This window comes from Zeus faber (genome assembly GCF_960531495.2).
Source record: "Zeus faber genome assembly, chromosome: 2".
NCBI classification, from domain to species: Eukaryota; Metazoa; Chordata; class Actinopteri; order Zeiformes; family Zeidae; genus Zeus; species Zeus faber.
In genome coordinates, this window is record NC_137189.1 from 41365190 (window position 1) to 41385826 (window position 20637).

Below are 20637 nucleotides of genomic sequence, written 5' to 3' on the forward strand. Positions count from 1 at the left end.
TTCCGTGCTGGTTCACTCTCTGGCGCTTTGAAAAGAGGGAGCAGACACAATAAGCTCCAATTTTCATGAGCGTTTCTACCTACATATACTCTTTCGGGTGGCAAAGCGCGGGAAAAGTGTGTTAGGCTTTATGGCAAAACGTCACTTCCTTGATGTAGTGCCGCCTATCTTACGTAGCCTTTCTACCTTCCCAACGGAGCAGATGAGACTGGCTAGTGCATCTGGCATCCACACCTCAGCCAGCGTGTGCAGGCCTCACTTTCCTTGTGCCACAGGGTTTGCTTGACCCTCTGACTCTCACATGCAAGCTGATCTGCCAGGCCAAGCATGTCTTGTACCTACACCATTGGTAGGGGTCCCCATCCCTCCCTGCGCTCTGTCTATCAGGCATCTTGTTAATCATCTTGTCGGTCATCTTGGTTTCAGTGAGTCCAGGCCACACTTGGTGGTGCTCGGCGGTATTGCTTGTGGCTTCGGTGCGGGGAAGTGAGCTCAGCCCGATTTCGCCGTGACTGTTGTTTTGCTATCATTTGTAAATCTAGCCAATTGTAATTTCTGACAGATGGCATCTGGATGTGTGAAAGTTGTGGTTATGTGTTTAAACATCAATTTTATTATATGACAGTGCCATATCTACTTTTTCGTATAAGCCCCCCACTGGAATCGGCCATTTAACCTTGCCCATCACGTGGAACTGATTTAGACTTTCCCAGGCTGCATCTTGCCGGGAAGGGCTGGGCCATCGCCCTACTCACCTGGCGTTGAACAATAGACCTGTCGGTCGGACAGTGACAGGTCCTGAGGTGACGGTAAACCGGCTCTCAACTAGTGCACACAAAGTTTTCCGAACCTCGACGAAGTACCTTTCTTATATGGACAAAAGGAGACTGATCAGTCTTTGCAAACGTAAGTACAACTGCTTACTTTGTTGTTCTATGGTTGTTGACCATGTTCTCAGCTGAAGGGACTATTTCCTGCTTTTGTTTTTGTGTTAGCCAGCATGTACTACTGCCGTGTATCAAAATAAAGACAGGACCAGAGGACACTATACTTTCTTTCCACAGTTTCCCAACTAATCCAGTGGAATGGAGCTATTTTGTTTTCTAATATTCTGTATTCTAGTACAACATAGTAGTTACCGCATTAATACACTGCTGGTTCATATTTGTTTCACCCACCCGAGCTCTCATAATTTTCAAAATGGTGCAAAACGGCACCCTGTCCTTTAAGTTCAAGTTCAAGTTCAAGTTCAAGAGATTATTTGTCACATACATACACATGCAGTCATACATATATGCAGTGAAATGTCATTACACCCGGTGATTATGCACAATAAGCTCTATAAGCTCGAAAAATACGAAAAATACTCAAATGTGGGTAATCAACACGCGGTGCTCGCGCAGGCGGACACAAGGGGTGGCGCAATCGTGATTCTGGGTTCTATATTTAATATAATTAATTGTCTGTGTTGTATTAAATATAAATCTGAATCCTCCTAAATGAAACTTTACCAGAACTTACCTCCAGTACTTACCTTACAGAGCTTGCGTCCAGCAAAGTGCAGGAGCAGTGTAGAACTTGGCAAAACGAAACTCGAAAAACCGTCAGCTTTTTGTAGGCACCTCTCTTGTTTCTTCACAAACAATAACGAAGCTTGTGACGCTTATCGGAGGGTCGTAGTTATCTAAATAGATGCTTAATGGAACGTGTCCTGACCAAACCAAAAAAATACTCCTGGGTTTCGAGACTAAACTCAACTTTAAAATCGAACAAGATTAAAGTTAAAATACATTGTGAGAATACAGCAGAAACACATCCCTCTCTCTCTCTCTCTCTCTGCCTGTCTCATCCTCTGTCTCTCCCTCCCCCCTCTCTCATATGGATGTGATATGTTGCTGCTGTAATCTCTGAATGTATTGGGACGTTAATCTCGGAATTACAACATAATTATTCCGACTCTACTTAATTGTGTATGTGGTAAAAATACAATTGTAAAAGGGTGACGTGTTGATTCATAAATCTGCAACATACTTCCTATTGCACCATATCTGCAACATATATATTCAATAGTTATGGTATGTTATAAAATGTGGTTTAAAATATATTGAATGGAGTAATATGTGAAGTTTTTTACATTAAGGTGTTATTAGCACTACATCATATCTCTATAGACATAAATATATATATATACAGTATATATAATTAATATAAAATTATACATATAAATCTATATAAATGCTTCCACCTGAACATGCAGTGCACACCACCCGCTCCCACCTGGACAAGAGCAACACATACGTGAGGATGCTGTTTGTAGATTACAGCTCAGCATTCAACACAATTGTGCCCGCTAAGCTTGTTTCAAGTTCCTCGGTGTGTCCATCAGTGATGACCTGTCCTGGTCCAGGCAATCGGACGCAGCAATAAAAACTGCCCAAAAGCGCCTATTCTTCCTGAGGAGCCTCAAGAAGTTTGGCATGTCTGTCAGGACAGGAGGAATTTCCACAGAAGGTGGATTAGCCTGTGATCTGATTTTCCACTTTTGTTTTGAGTATGATTCTGAATCCAGACCTCCATGTGTTAATGATTTTGATTTCCATTGATCATTCTTATGTTATTTTGTTCTCAACGCATTCCACTATGTAATGAATAAAGATTTTCAACTGAAATATTTCATTCATCGATATCTAGGATGTGTTGTTTAAGTGTTCCCTTTATTTTTTTGAGCAGTATATGCAGTATATATACTGTATATTTACACAGAGTTTCTTTCTGGCATCAATCTTAAAAGAAAGAAAGAACTTTAAAAAGAACAATAAATCTCAGTGTCTCCAAACATGGAAATGTTACCTTACACCTACAGCGAGGCTCAACATAAGTTGCCAATGGCTGTCGTCCAATCAAATCTGAGGAGGGGGATGACCGCCCAGCTTACAAGAAAAGGGAGGTACAGCTACCATTATTAAACATGATTTACTTTGAGAACAGGTAGGATCTCAGAGGATTTCCTGAATGTTTGAATGGAATGACCATAAAGGACCTTGTCTTTTGAAGCTTATGACTAATAACCTGGCCATGAGGATAAACTGAAAAGGGACAAATGGGAAACAGGCATTTAATCCCCTTGCCTTTAAAAGTAAATTTGATTTAAGGTCTACTGCATGGGGGAGAAGGGTAAAATGTGTTTTAATGTGTAATGCAGTTGCTCTTTGGGCTGAGAAAATCTTTCAGGGAGCTACTTGGACATGTCATACTGTTAAGGAACTATTCCCTTGGTATTACACACAGAGACAAAATACAAAATCAATACCTAAAACAAATGTGCAAAAAAGTCTAAACTTATAAGGGTTACCAATGCTGTCTCTTGTTTCAATGGTGCTGTGCGGCGTCAACATGCACAAGCTCCTAATGGAGAGATGGAGATGTATGTGAAGAGGAAGAGGTACTCAGCCCATATGCGGCTCCTACTCGGCTTAATAGGCTCGGGCTGATTCTGGGCTGTCCAACAAATGATGCCAAGCCGTGTCGGCGTGTGACTGTGGGCTGATTTAATTAGTTCTGGCTTGTGCACTGCTCGGTGCTTGTTTTTTTTAGAAATCAGATTAACTTAAAAACGATATATATTCATGTAAAGATCTAAACTAAAACATTTATTGTTAATATCAGAGATTTAATTGTGCTACATTTACATCTGCTCAGATTTTGTTTTTTCAGTGTATAGGCATTGTGTACATAAATATTTATTTTCACATTCTCTATGAGCCTTTGTATGAATACACTGGTTTTTTTTTTTTATACTTCAGGATTTTTTTTCTTATCAAGTTAAGTTTCACACACCATTGGCAGAAAATGATTTAATCACTTTATCTTTCCCTTCCTTTAAAATTGGACATTGATTTTTTTTTTTATGGTACATTTACTCTCTGGATTGTTAAGCTTAAACTGGTCAGCGCAATCACTTCCACGAAGGAGGCAGATTAGGTTAGAAGCGCTTTCTGAGACACAGTTGCGCAGGATAACAAAATAAATAAGGAATACCTCTAACAGCTCCACAAGGATATGAAGAATTATGAAAATTAAATCGACAGAAAGAAAGTAAAAAAAAGAACAGAATTTCTGGCATGACAGCTGTGAGATAAGAGAAAAGAGCGGGAGTTGGCCCCCATTGCTCCTATTGTACTGTAGGTATAGGAGGGGTCAAACACAGATAGCTAATTTCAAGATTCAACATTCAAGAGTTTTATTTGTCACATACATATACATACTTTCATATATATATGCAGTGAAATGTAATAAATTCCCCCAGAGGGATTAATAAGGTGTATAGAAAATATATATTATAGGACTCAGACATCAATAAAATGGTCAAACAGCCAAAGGCGATTTGTCCATACATGAGTTGTAGCTCTCATTTCATTATCTTCCCAAGCAGTGATCTCTGCATTCCTTGAGCTCTTAAGGGGCTTTCACATAAGATGCAGTATGCTCTGCGCTCAGTGTAAAATAATTAAAAATGAACAAAATAAAAATAAATGATAGATTGGAAGGAAAATTGGAATCGGAATATTCAACAGGAATATTCTGTATGGTATTATCATTTTAAGTTCAGATGGTTTGTATGAAATATTACATTAATTATATTACAATATTATATTGTAATATTATACACTGTATGTATTCAACAATCATATCTATCTCATGAGAGGGAATTGTCAAACCCACGGCCTCCCAGAGCCACTAGAGGCCGCTCTTTCCTCATCTGCTGCTCCTCCCTCCGGCAAACTCCACACACACCTGAGACCTATCATCATCGTCATCATCAACCGTATTTATCTCCGGCTCCCCAGTCACTCATCGCAGCTAACTTACCCAAGTTCATATCTGTCCTGGCTCCTTCCTAGTCTGTAGATCCAAGTCTGTATATCCAAGTGTCTCGTCCTTATCCTAACCTGCCTTTCTCCTCTCCTTATTCAAGTCTTTCCGTCCTGCTTCATCCAGCCCAGTTCTCCGTCCCTCTGCCCGGAGCCCTCCTTCCTAGTCCTCACCGGTCCTGCCCTGTCCTGCTCCACCTGATCCGATAGTGCCGCCGGTTTGGACCCGTTCCAACCCGACCGAACCACTCCTGTCGTCTCGATGGTGTCACCGAAGAGGGTTTTTCCCTCCGTCAGGATACCCGCAGCGTCGCCACCCTCATCTTCAAGTTCCAGACTCTAGCCGTGAAGAGCGGCTGGAATGACGGAGCCTTTCAGAACATTTGCCAGCTTGCCCCGAATGACGACTTGTGGGACAAGTTGCACGACGGGACTAGCCCGCCGACCTGGACCGCCTGGTGGACCTCGCAATCCGATTGGACATCAAGCTCCGGGAGCGCCGGCGCGAGAGGGTGGTGGGATTCTAGCCCGCGCCACACCCTGGCCTCCGGCACCGACCATTCCCGAATGCCTCTGGTGTCTCCCGGGCCACATGGATCCCGCTCCCATGCAGCTCGGCCACTCTCAGGTCTCTCTCGAGGAACGAGCCTGCCGCATGCAGACCGGCTCTTGTCTGTACTGCGGTCGGGACACCTCTGGGCCGCCTGCCCGATCCAGCCGGAGGGGTCCAGCTACTCGTTAGAGGTACGTTCCATTTGAACCGTTTCCGGTCCCCCCTTTCCTTTGTTTTGATGACTCACTCTTCCACTTTAGGCTCTGATAGACTCTCGGATAGAGCTTCTTAGATCGGGGAGTGGTGCGCCAGCTGGGCTTGATGCCCGTTCCTCTCCCCACACTGTTGGAAGTCAAGGGACTGACGGGTTACACCTGACCCAGATTGAGCACCAGACGATCCCCCTCGAGCTGCTACTGTCCGGTAACCCCTGGGAGCCATGGTGTTTTACCTCATCAACTCCCCCCAAAACCCCCTGGTTCTGGGGTACCCCTGGCTCCGGGTCCACAACCCCCAGATTGACTGGCCCACTGGCAGTATTACTACTTCCCCTGAGAACCCAGATCTGTCCTCCCAATATCGGGACCTGGCCCCGGTTTTCAGTCAACAGGGTGCGCTGTCCCTACCGCCTCACCACCCCTACGACTGTGCTATCGACTTACTGCCAGGCGCCCCTCACCCCTGCAGTCGACTATACAACCTCTCCCGGCCGAGTCGGAAGCCATGGAGACCGACATTCGGGACTCCCTCGCGGCTTGGATCATCCGCCCCTTGTCGTCACCGCTGGGCACAGGGTTTCCCTTCGTGGCCAAGAAAGACAAGACCCTCCATCCCTGCATCAACTTCAGAGGCCTCAACGACATCACAGTAAAAAATAAGCACCCCTTGCCCCTGATAGGCTCTATATTCATCTCCCTCTGGGGGGCCATTAATTTCTCCAAGCTTGACCTTCGCAATGCCTACCACCTGGTCCACATTCGCGACGGAGACGTGTGGAAGATCCCCTTTCACACCCCGCTCGGACATTTCGAGGACCTGGTCATGTCCTTCGGCCTGTCCAATGCCCCAGTGGTCTTCCAGGCGTTAATCAATGATGTCCTCCGGGACATGCTAAACCTGTTTGTCTTTGTTTACCTGGATGAGATTCTGATTTGTTCACAGTCCTACACTGAACACAAGAAACACGTACTCCTGGTCCTGCAGCACCTCTTAGAAAACCGAATGTTTTTGAAGGCCAAGAAGTGCGTCTTCCATGTTTCATCTGTGTCCTTTCTTGGTTTCATTTTTGGCCAAGAGAGGATGGAGATGGACCCTGAGAAGTTGGCTGCAGTGGCAGAGTGGCCAATCCCCAACAGCAGGAAACAACTCCACTGCTTCCTCGGCTGCGCAAACTTTTCCCAGTGTTTCATCTGGAACTTCAGCCGCATCGCCACTCCCCTCTCTGCTGAGACCACATTTAACGAGCTTTAGAGCCACTTCACGTCTTCCCCGGTTCTGGCTCAGCCCGATGCCAACCACCAAATTGTGGTGGAGGTGGACGCTTCGGACACGGGGTAGGAGTTTTGCTGTCCCAGCACTCCGCAACAGGCGGTAAGCTCTACCCTTGTGTGTTCCTCTCTGATAGGCTCACCCCACCCGAAAGAAATGATGACGTGGGCAACCGGGAGCTCCTGGCGGTTTAATTGGTACTGGAAGAGTGGCGCCACTGGCTCAAGGGAGTGACCCACCCCTTCATTGTCTGGACAGACCACAAGAACCTGGCCTACATCCAGTGGGCAAAGCGGCTCAATTCCTGGCAGGCCTATGGGCGCTATTCTTTGGCCCTTTAAATTTTTCTTTGTCTTACCGCCCAGGTGCCAGGAACACCAAACCCGATGCCCTATCCCACATGTTCACAGTAAAGGAGAACAGTATGGACCCTGACCCCATCCTTCCCCCCACCTGTTTTGCTGCTATGCTCACTTGTTTATACCTCACCTGATTATATCTTTCTTCTTTTCTCCCTCCTTTACTGCCATAGCTATCACTGGAAGAGGCCACGTGTCGAATTGCTGTTCAAATTTTCATGGACTTAATTAACAGTTTTGTCGATGTTGTCATTGTGTCACTGTGGTGATTAACCCCATCTTAGCAATGTAATGATGATTAGTTGTTTAAAGACCAAAACATGATAGGATCATTCTCCAAAGAGGGAGATTGATGGTGGTCTTGTCTAACAAAAACTGTGCTCTTGTCATCCCACAGGTCATCCAGAGGACAGAGTTGTTGCAACAGTTCTTAATGATTAAAGAATGAATAAAAAGTGGCATTGCAGGTTGCGAGGTTGAACTCCACTTGCAGACTAACTCTGTCCTAGATGCAAGTGGCATACAAAGACTCTGTGTTGTATTCCAAACATGCTGACAGTACAGGTTAGGAAAAGCAAAAGACAGTTGTCAAGGGCAACCACTTCTTCTGGATTCCCATCCTTTGTATCACACCACCTACATGCTAATACTAACATGCGCTCTTGTGAGGCTACAAAGAAACTAAAATGGAAGACTTGGAATGGAAGAGGCAATGATTGCGGGTATGTCCAATTTCACATTTCACCGACAGTTAATAGGTTTATCAGTTGCTAACTAGTTAGGTAATGAATATTTTGATAAGAAAAGCACAGAAAAAAACACACTAAAATAAGAAAATTACTAAAAACAACTAAGTGGCCCAAATATCCTCCTTGATCTACTTTATTTACTATTAGGGCAACTTGTGTGTAAATTTGTTTTGTATTGATAAGTGCATTGTCCATTCACCTGAGTGTGATCAGAACACAAGATGTATTTGTCATCGACATACAGCAGATCGGAAAACGGAATCTGCAGGTTAGACTTAAAAAAAATCTGAAATAGGAATCGGCCAAGAAAATTGTAATTGGTGCATCTCTAGTTGGTAAACATGTTTGGTAACTTCACGAGATAAGGGTAGATGAACTTGTATACTGTACAAGCACTCCTTACTTAAAGACCGAGTTCTGTTCCTACAACCAGGTTGTTAAGCGAATTGGACCAGTGTTAATTAACGGTAAGGGGGCGTGGCCATTGTGAACGCTTGTGTAGTGAATTCTGACAGACTGAGGAACGAGACTGAGACTGAGAATGGTGATGTGCGATGAGATGCTTGACGCTGAGATGCCGCGCACACGCCGTGGTATTGTACGCAGCGTACAATACAGCCTGGTCAGAGAGCTGCTCATAAGTCTGAACGGTCCTTAAACAGGTAGGTCGTAAGTGAGGAGTGCCTGTATAGTTAGCCGTAGTAGTTCGCATACAATGTTATTAGTCTCGTTACGAGACGGCTACGGTGTGATTAACTAATGGAGTTATTCAACTGCAGTAACTCAAACGCCACGGAAACTCCTTGTTACACTTTTGTGGTATTCAAAATATTTTCTCAAGGTTGGCAGGTCTGAAATATAAATTAGTCATCTCAGTCTTGATCAACGTGATTAAATTATATGCCACTGTATCTGTCAAGTTATCTTTTGTTCAGCTCTTGCCAAAACTTGGAAAATGGCCTGGTTAACATGAAAGGACACACTGGACAACTCACTCTCTTTTCCTCTTTTTATTTTCAATCCACTTCCACTTTGCTTTCATTACTTTGTAACAGTCCAGTTTTGCTTCTAGTAAAAGTAATAAGTAATAAGTACTTAGTACTTACATACTGACATTGGCAGTAGAGTTAGGTTGATAACCCATAAAGAAAACAAAGGGAAAATGCCATTACTTTTCACACAAAGATAACAGCTCTTTAAATTAGACTATTTACTATTTAGCTATTCCCTTGAAACATATACAATATTTTAGAGGCAGGAACGCAGAGACAGCGGGCCTCGCTTTTTTCTTTAATAACACCAACTCGTGTGTAATTTATTTAGAATGTAGGCAACAGCATTAGCACGTCACTAGCACCGCTCAAGTTCTTCCCGCTCCCATGCCACACAGAGCCCTGGGAATCGGAGACCACCCACAATGCTTTACTCTCTTAAAGAGACAGTGTGACTTATGCGCCCCGGTGTCTACAACCCGTAATGGTGAACACTGTCCATAAATGTCATCAAAAGCAGAAGGCTAAATAGCCGCCAGTTCAAGAAGCTACTGAGTGAGCTTGAGTCGGAGTATGGAAATCTGGTTTACCATTGTGAGGTGCAATGGCTGATTCGCGCAAATATGTTCACACGGTTTTACAAACTGAGGGAAGAAGTAAAAAAAATAATGGAGATGAAGTGGAACTCTGTGATAGCGAGTGGCTGTGTGATTTGGCTTTCATAGGGGACACTACCAAGTACCTCTCAGAGCAGAACGTCAAGCTCCAAGGTCCCAACAAGCTTCTCAGCTCTTTGCTTTCAAATGTGAAATAATTAAGCTAAATTAAAGCTGTGACGGGTGTAACTGCAAAGGGGTAACACTGTGCATTTTCCTACTCTGCAAGAGAAGGAAGGTGAGTGTGCAAAACAATGGGTGAGTGTGCAAAACTCTTTCAGGCATTTGGCGAGAGGCACTAATTTGTGCTACTGTAGGACAAAATGCTAAAAAAGTTAATGCTGGCTCTGATAAAAAGGTGTCAGAACATAATATGCATCGCAGCCTGCTGCATATGGGGCTGGGTAGCCGCAGACCAGTCAGAGTGCCCATGCTGACCCCTGTCCACCGCCGAGAGCGCCTGCAATGGGCTCTTGAGTGTCAGAACTGGACCATAGAGTAATGGAAGAAGGTAGCCTGGTCTGATGAATCATGTTTTTCTTTTACATTATATGGATGGCCAGTGTTAGGGTCCGATCGGATCAAGCATCTGTGGGATGTGCTGGAACAACAAGCCTGATCCATGGGGGTCCCACCTCGCAACTAACAGTATAGGACTTAAAGGATCTGATGCTGCTGTCTTGGTGCCAGATACCACAGGACAGCTTAAGAGGTTTTGTGGAATCCATCCCTCGCCACCCATCCCGGCAAGGGGGGAGCTACAAAATATTTGTAGTTATGAGTGGTGGTTTTAGTATTTTTTCTGATCTGTGTATACTCCATATCCAATTAGAGGGATGTTCTTAAAATGAGGTCAAGTAAGTGTCTGGCTCAGGCCTGAGCCTAAAAAAAAGAAACTGGCAGACCTAAAAGCAGTCGAATGGCCACCTACAATGCTACGTGCCTGGTTAAGTAATAAAAGAAAGGAGCCACAACTGAACATGTAATGTGAACATCACTTAACATGCCCAATCACTTTGCTCAATACAAGATTTATTTACCGCATTCAGAAAAATACTGACCGATCGATCAGTGGATCATTCTCCATCGTCTCTCTTGTAAAAGGGTGAACATTGGCGTTGTTCACCGTATGAGATGACACCAGCAGTGATAATTAAAAAGCTTTTGTCTCGGTTGCTTGTTTTCTTTTGAATCCATACAGTTTTGCATGACAAAACAATGCCGTTGCACAACAATGCTAACAAGAAATATCAAGCAACAGCAAGTTGTTAATAGAACACAACACTACTTCTGGTGCCTCATTGTATAGTAAAAGGCTAAGCTTATAAATAACACTCACTGCCAGCAGCAGAATAAGGATTTTCAGGTATCTATTGGTTTATTATTTACTTATTAGAAAAAACATTTACTCATGAAGTCACTTTTAAGTGAAAGTTAATAACTCGTCTTGTTTAAGCATCTGTTTTTGCAGTAGTATGACCTCAAGATATCAGCCTTGCTTGGCTCCAGATGGCCTTTAAAACCTTTGTTGTAGGCTCATTATTCTGTTCGTCAGAGTCCTTGTCTTTCACTTCATCATGGCTCAGGTTCCTGTGCAGTTCTTGTGGTACGCAACAACGTGTCATGATACCAATTAAGATAACTACATCATTGTCCACCCGAAAGGAAAATTCAAGGACAGACGCATGGCTTGAAGAATATGTTTGTGTTGTATATGATTAGAGGGATCATTGACATAGAAAGTGTAAGTTGCATGTGAGTCATGTTGGAAGATAGAACGCTTCAAGCCATTTATCTTACACTACTGCCACACACAACTTTGATGAACTTTGAATCATTAATGAAAAATAATAAATACTACATTTGGGAATGAGAGATGACCAGGGAAAACAGCGGGAGCCTCGTAACTAGAGGGCCACTGGAGAATGGGGAAGCGCATATTGATTCATTTGTAGTTTTTAAGAAAAATAAAATATCCCTTTTTAGTTTTACACAAAAATATATATAAAAAAGGCATGAATAGCCCTTTGTTGACTGTGGTAGCAACAGACTAACAACAGACTACTCTTCCAATTGGTTGTTTTTGTATAGCTTATTTAGCTTTTGCGGTTGTTCACTTGAAGACAGCCTGCAAAAATCACAAAGCACACTGTAGATGTCTGGGAAACATAGATAACCCAGAATTGGTTCAAAAGCAACAGGGAATATATTGGATGCTTATCCTGGCTGCCACGATCCCGAGATAAACACGATAAGGGAGCAGGAGCGCTGTTCAAAGGACCAGGCAGAGCAGCAAAGGAAAACAATCAACAACATAACAATTCTTACTTCTCCCGCCATTGGTTTGGTACATTTTTTGATCAAAACCATGACACGCTGAGGCAGCGTAATTTTTCCAAAGCCTGCTTCCCTACAAGGCTGCTGCTGGAGGGGAAAGACGACTATATGATGAGGAGACCACGCTTGCTAAGACAGTATAATGCATACAGGAAGCTTTCAGACCCCAATACTTTTTCCACATTTGTTATGTAACAGCCTCATTTTAAATTTGATTAAATATTTTTTTTCCTTATCAATCTACACACAACACCCCACAATGACAAAGCAAACATTTTTTTTGCAAATGTATTCAAGATAAAAAAAAAAGAAAAAAATGGAGATCACATTTACATATGTATTCAGACCCTTCACTCAGTACTTTGTTCAATCCTGACTCATCTCCCAGTTCCTGCGCAGAAAAACATCCCCACAGCATGATGCTGCCACCGCCATGCTTCACTGTAGGGATGGTACTGGCAAGGTGATGCGGAGTGCCAGGCTCTCTCCATACATGCCGCTTGGAATTCAGTCTTAAGAGTTCAATCTTGGTTTCATCAGACAAAAGAAACTTGTTCCGTGCCTTTTGCTGAGGAGTTGGTCACCTCTCTAACCAAGACCCTTCATCCCTGATTGCTCAGTTTGTCCGGGCGGCCAGATCTAAGAAGAGTGTTGGTGGTTCCAAACTTCTCCCATTTAAGAATGATGGAGGTAATTTGGTATGTAATTTCAATCTATGGTTTATAATTACAGGAATTTGTAGAGCAGAATGACAGTCATTAATGTCAGAGTGGATTGGACTCACCAAACATCAGCAGCGAACAAAAGATTTCAGCGTAAGTTTCATGTTCAAGGTGAGGTGTGATCTGTGAAAGTTTGGATGAACTCCATCATGTCTGAAGACATTTGGACGGTTCAAGACGGTGCCGAAGTCGTCCACAAACGGTACGTTGAGGGAGCAGCAGTATCCCTTTAGCCATTTGTGTAGCTGAAGGACACGTGTGAATTTTACGTCTCCAAAGCTGCGACATGGCAGCGGGCCAGAGACAATGAACCGGCAGTCTGACTGTAGAAGACTAACAATAAGCTTCGTAAAGTCCTCTTTAAGTGTCTCCGACTGTTTGTTCCTGAGATCGTTGGTTCCGACGTGGATGAGAACAGTGGAGGCAAACGGGTCTTGATCGAGCAGCTGTGGGATTCTGGAGTCTATATCCCGAACGAGACCACCCGTGTAGCAGATGGTTTTAGCGGCAGGCTGGGTGATATGTCGAACCATGGAGGATCCGACAATAAGCATGGATGGAGATCCGGCAGCAGAGGAGTTCCGAGGGACAGCAGCAGCCGAGCCAGGAGAGCACCGTCCTTCCGGAGGCGGCGCAGACAGGCGGTCCAAGTCAGTGGCAGCAGGGCGGCCCCGACGGGCGGAGATCGCGCTGCGGGAGCCGAGGCGGCACTCTGCGGTGTTGAAAACAGCGGGGCCCGCGGCGGCGGAGGAGCCACCAACTGGCTCGGGAGTGGAGGCCCGGGCAGGCGATGGATAGTCTGGTGGCAGTGGGAACAAGGCCGGCAGCGGTGGAGACTGTCTTGATGCCCTCAATGCCACGGTGGACTGTGAGCCCCCCCCAAAGGAAGGAATTCCCGCATATCTCTGGCATCGACTGTGGGCTCCAGGGCTTGGAATCTGTTCTCCAGCTGGAGAGTCTCTGGCATAAAGCAGCTCTGGGGTGGAGCAAGTCCGGGACTTGGGCCATGGTTTCTCTATCATAGCTGGCGGGGCGTCAGATGGATCCAATTCAACCACAGTGAGAATGGATCCAGGCCATGGGAGAGTGGAGTCTAAGTCCGGTCCGATCACAGTGGAGGACATGGAGCAGGAGATGTGCTTAGCCTGAGCACTAGCGTTTGAGGTCAGACGCACAAACAGTTCATCCTTCTCCTTCATGTCCTCATGCAGGCTGTGGATGTCTTTGAAGACCGACTTCTCTGGAGCGCTGAGTCTGTGGAAGTGAAGACCAGGTGCAAACAGTTCCCACAATCCGTGGAGGCAGGCATCGATGCCGGCATAGTTAGCAATATGCTAGGCTAACAGGCTAGCTAGCGTTAGCCGAGCGCTAGCCAAGCCAGAGTCCACATTCCAAAATCCGAAAACACAGTTCAAGAGATGGATTCAAGGATTCAAGAGGTTTTTTCGTCACATACATATACATACTTTCATACATATATGCAGTGAAATGTAATGCAACGCACGTGGTGATTACACACAATATGTCCTAGGAAAAATTTCTTTCTAATAGACCAACTAACTGACTCCTAAAACATAATACAGTAAGTCGAATACTTATAGAATAAAATAGAAATATATAGAATAAAATAAAATACAATCAAATAAAATGAGATAAAATGGGATAGAGGGAATATGCTTATGTATATGGAATAGGCAATTGTGTATATACAGATATGTGCATTAAAGTGGCACGTGAATAAAGTGAGGTAGTGTTTGGGATAATACAGCACAGTATACAACAGTACGGCGCAGCAATACGGCATCACGAAAGACCCTGAACAGTGACACAGTATGCGGTACAGTATGCTACATACAGTACAGTAGGTAGTGGAGCCTAGTGCATGGCTCAGTGAGGACCCCTGGTGAGGTCAGCATTGACAGTTCTAATGGCTTGCGGGAAAAAACTCTGTCTCAGTCTCTCTGTTCTCGCTGTGTGACTGTGGAGGCGCTTGCCTGACCGCAGCAGCTGGAACAGTCCGTTGTTGGGGTGATGAGGATCTTTCATGATCCTACGGGCTCTGCTACTTCACCTCCTGGTGTATAACTCCTGCAAGGGGGGGAGGGTAGTTCCAGTGGTACATTCAGCTGAACGCACCACCCTCTGCAGGGCCCGCCTGTCGTGAGCAGTACAGCTCCCAAACCAGGCAGTGATGTTGCCTGTCAGGATGTTCTCCACTGCTCCACAGTAGAAGGACTTGAGGATCCTCACCAAGACCCGGAATTTCCTCAGCTGCCTGAGGTGGTAAAGACGTTGCCTCGCCTTTCTCACCAGAGTGTCTGTTTGTAAAGTCCATGTTAAGTCTTCTGTGATGTGGACTCCCAGGTATTTGAAGCTGCTCACCCTGTCAACAGAAATCCCATTAATCACCAAGGGCACGTGCGTCCTTGATTGTGATCCTCGTTTAAAGTCAAAAGTCAAAGTCAGTCACAATCAGCTCCTTAGTTTTGCTGACGTTCAGGTGGAGGCTGTTGTCCTGGCACCAGAGTGACAGGTCAGCCACCTCCTCACAGTAGGCCTTCTCACCACCGTCGGTGATCAGACCCACGACAACGGTGTCATCAGCAAACTTGATGATGGTGTTGGAGCTGGACCTGGCCACACAGTCATGTGTGTACAGGGAGTACAGTAGGGGGCTGAGGACGCAACGCTGGGGGGATATTCAGTCCGAGCTCCTTCAGCTTGACAGCCAAGGTCAAAGCCATGAAAGAGTAGGTATATCACAGTGCAAAGAGATGTGGAGATGAGCTCCATGGCACAGCTATAGTTTACGTGGGTAAAACACTCCGTGAAGCATTAGAACTGTAAATGTTTATAGACGAACGACTAGTGACTCTTACAAAAGCATTGTACAGTTGTCTAGTACTATTATGTGAAGTTATGTCGGAGATCTCAGACTGAGACGCCGGAAAATGTGAATAGAGACTGAAGTTTTGCATTTGCTTTCTTTATTAGTAGGGTATTATAAGTTTCACCAAAAATAGGTAAACCTTGGTGGTAGCTACCTTAGAAACCGGACCCAAACACCCCAGACATTGTGTTGGGGCGCTACAAGTGTAATACACAAACCTCATGGACGAAGTTCCATTTGTTGATGTTGAATATTGGAATATAACATTTGCTTAAGGAGAGTTAATTTGCCTCAACTGATTGAAATGCACCTAATTCTCACATTCCATTTTTGTGTTGCAAGATTTCTTGTCTTTCAATATGGCAATGTGGCTCGAGATTACACTGACATTTGGTTGGAAACGTGATTATGGAATTGTGCGTAATTAGATGCATCATGGTTAGAAGTTAAACCTCAGTCCTAGGGCATCTGGAATTCCTGGAATGGTGCACCCTCACAATAAAGTTATATTTACAATATATATACAGTAGATACAATAGATAGAAGAGTTTAAGGGGCAAATTCAAATTTCAGTTTGTTCAAATTTCAAATAGTACGTCATTTTTGTTGAATTCTGTTTGCAGTAGAACAGAAAAAAATTGAATCATTCTTGCACCCTTCATGTGTTACCGCTCTAAAAAATGTCGTCAGAACACACAATATGCAGGATATGGTTATGTGAAACTCTTATGTTGATAACTAATGGGGCTACACGCAGAAGTTCAGTGTCAAACAACTTCACACACACCTGAAAGGAAAAACCGAAGGGGGTGCAGTCATACATCTGCCATTAAACTCAGCTCCAAATGGCTAGAATAGCCAATAGAAGCTTATCGAGCTTCAGCATCCCCAATGAGTGCTAGCATGAGTATTTCACTAAGTGATTCAATGGAAACCCTCTTTCACTGATGTGTCGTGTGTTACGATCTCTGCAGCTCCAGCAAGCTCAAGAGTGAACCACCCGCCTCCGTACGGGCGTTCAGCACCCTCAACATATCACTGTTCCCTGTATACATACAGTGATAACCTTCAACTACCACCAGAAACAGTTTATATACTATCATTATATATAGTTCATATCGTTAATATACAAGTTTATATACTATGAAATTGTTCTGGTGAGGTTTGGTGCATTGAACTGCAGACCATTGGCATAAAAAAATAATAATCTTATTTTTTCATATAGTAGAATAAAAAAGTTAAAAAATGTTTTGTTTTTATGAATTTGTCAAAAAAATCCAAATAGCTACAAAATAAAATGGGGGAAAAATTACAAAACAAAAATAGTCAGATATATAAAAATATACAGAATGCGATACTGTTTCACAGGATACATTATTGTTATGGGCTTAAATTATAAATATGAATTATTACTGTTTACTAAGTAGCTTATTACAGCATGAGACCACTAGCACTGTACAGGTGAACACAGCGGGTACCCACAGTCCCTTATTACCACCATTAGGAATCAATACTGTACAGGCTTGTCCAGTGACTAACCCCACTGGCTGAATGGCAGTCAGTTTCCATTGAGCCTGTTGACTGACACCAAAAGTGGTATTGGATATTGGTCCAATATCAGGTTAGTTCCCCAAAAACTCTTACATAGACTACTTGGAACATTCCAGATATTGAAGAAAAGCGATTGGTTTTCTGCTTCTTTGACTAATAGAAGCAGATCTCTAATGCTCTCAACTGTCTAGATCTCCACTGTAAAATTAATGGTACTAGCTGAGACTAAAGTGAGACTTAGCTGTTTCTAACAGGGCTAGAAATGTGGTTTCTTATGGAGTTCTCGCTAAATAGTATCAAAGAGGATCAAAAGAGTATCAAAGAGTATAAAATATGTTTTGTTTTTTAACTGAACATTTTACATATACCACTTTGAGGATTCAGAATTGCTAGCACAAATGCAATACCTGCCCATCCCTTCTCCTCAGCATTCCCTGTCGAAAAGAAAGAAATAAAGATAGAAAGGGATGCAATACTTTATCAGGGAGAAGCGCCAAGTCTGGGGTCTGGACTTGGCTCGCAGCCCTGAGGAGCTACGTCTGCTCAGCCCAGCTGTCATGAACCCCCAGCCCCTCCATCCACCCATCGCTGCCTCTACCTCCTCCACCTCCTCCACTCAAAAGCTTAATCAGTGAGCTCATAAGGGAAGGACTCCATGAAACCGTCTCCATAATCCTGATGGAATATGACAAGTCATGACAAAGTATTAATAGCCGGGCACAATGGGTGGTGTGCGTGGAGGTACACATGGAGATGTGGACAGATTTCACAGGATGGGTGAACTTTGAGGACACCATCACAAATATTGTCATCCGTCCTCTGAAGTGACATTGGCCAATTTGTTTACAATAATAACATTATTTTAAGAGACACTTGCTTTGAGACCCCACAGAGGTGTCAACTCAGCTGTCAGCTGTAAAAAAAAGGCGTCCTAAATTGTGAATCGTGCAAGTAGCTCAGATTGAGTCCCAATGATCAAAAATTAGTTTTCCACCAACCTCTCTTGGCTTTAGGCACCATGCTTGTTATTCAAGATGGGTTTGTGTTTGTCTAAGCTGGCTATGAAATTGAATATTTAAAGCAAGCATTTATCAAATATTTTTTTACATAAAATCAACAGAGAAATATGGGCAAGGATTAGGGCATTTTGAAATCAGGATTAATTTAGACTACTGTAACTCCCTCCTTTCTGGCATCAACCAAAAGTCACTCTCTCGCCTCCAACTAGTTCAGAACGCAGCAGCTACGCTTCTTACCGGTTCCAATAGATGACATCACATCACCCCAACCCTGGCTTCTCTCCATTGGCTCCCTGTTCGGTTCTGAATCGATTTTAAGATTTTACCGATCACTTTTAAACCACGTCTGGATCTGACTACATAATGGATATGTTGACCTCATATGAGCCAGTACGCAGCCTCAGGTGGGGCCCTCCTGGCTGTTCAAAAGTCTAGACTTTAAGTCTAGACTAAAGGTGACTTTTCTGTCAGGGCCCTCGACTGGAACTGGAGCTAGCTGAGTCAGTAACTTCTTTTAAATCACTTCTCAAAACCCATTTTTATAGATCTGCTTTTATGTGATGTCGCCCCCTTTCTTTATTTAATTTTTTACTTACTTATTTTTCCTTTTATTTCAATTTTTTAATATCATATTGTATCTTATTATTTATTTTGTCTCTTTATCCACTTTTACAATTTAATTAATTAATGTAAATCCAGTTTATTAATGTTCCTTTGCGTTTTTAAATTCATGATGCGTCCTGAACACGCATTTTTATTCTGTCAAATTCTTTTTTTAAAGGTGCTGTATAAATAAAGCTATTATTATTATAATTGATCATGAAATGTGGCCTTTGTTGAGATATTATGGCCCTTAGCACAGCCATAGTGTGCATAGGGTTTTTTTTTTTTTGATGTATTCATTTTAAATCAATGAACCCCCAGGGTAAAGCCCTTTCTGCCCAGCTGTACAGAACAGACACGTTCCCACAAGTAGAGATGACCGACATCAAAGAAACATCTGTACTCGTGCTCTCATGCCTAACTGGATGCAGAGCAATAAAATGCAATACACCCAGGCCAAACATCTACTCATGCAAGGGCCACAGTCTCAGAACTGGCAATAATCTAAGAGGGAGTATTGACGCTTAAAGATTTAAAGGGACGTTTATTTTTTCTATTTCTATTTTCCATAGATTCCGTCAGTATTGCAAATGCAAACTCAATGTACATACAGATGGCCACGCCCCATTACCATATTGAGGGAACAAAACAAGGTCAAGCCCCCAACTGTAAATTAAAGCTTGGAAAGAAAAAAGGTCATGCCCCCAACTGCAACTGCTTATTGAAGGGGGTAAAGAAACAGAATTAGGCCACCTCTCATTGTAATATCAATGTTCCATTTAATAGTGAATACAGTACTCTGATAGTTCCCACTATTGAGGCCACGCCTGCCCACAAAGGAATGTGTTACACTCACTGACTCAGAATGGACGACACAAAAACAATCAGGTAAGAAGTCTACAAGGTTTATTCCAAAAAAACAGGCAGGGGTCGAAACCAGGTGATCAGTCAGAGAAGGAAACGTGTCCGGCAGGGAACAGGCAGAGAATCAGGGTCCAGAGAATCAGGCATTGGATCCGATGGAAGGTAGGGGAATCAGATAGAAGTGTGGGAAAGCTCAGCATAATGCTAGAGTCAATCTGGCAGAGTACAAAGTGAAGTGGACTGGTATTAATACGGAGGGACAAACAAGGGATTGAGCTGCAGGCGGGGAAAGTGACAGTAAAGAAAAAGGGAGTGGGCGGATCTGAAGTGACATGGAGGTTAGTGACATGGCATGAGGAAATGACCAGATGAAAATAAAACATGAAAACACATATAAATACCTGGAGATCAGGGAGGATTCATGACGGAATGAAACTACACTATTTCAGCCCACGCGACGCTCTGTTTCTAGAGTCGGAGAGACTAGGCAACAGGCCCATGTTAGAAATGTAGAGTAAAAAGTATAGATGTATGCTTTGAAATATAATGGAGTAGAAGTCAAAAGTCTCTGAAACTGAGTACACTTAAGTAAGTATAGATACTTAAAAAATGTACTTATGTAAGAACAAGGAAGGTACAAATAAGTGAAAAACAAAAAGATCTTTCCACCACTGCACGTCATCTATAAACCACAAACCTTATAGTCATTCCACCTGCTGAAAATGGGTGGATTTAGATTTTAAAGGCACTCCAGAATGTGACCACCATGACAAGACACAGAGCATACTGATTCAACAATTATGTAAAACATTATTTAACATTATTATAATATAATACCATCGATTTTATATCCCCTATTGTTCATAAGAATACACCTAGCCAGCTGGTATGCGCAATCAAACTGTGGGCAGTTTAGAACAAGGTAAGATATGTTTTATTTCAAATTTGAATGTACATATTATGAAAATGCATGGTAATTCTAT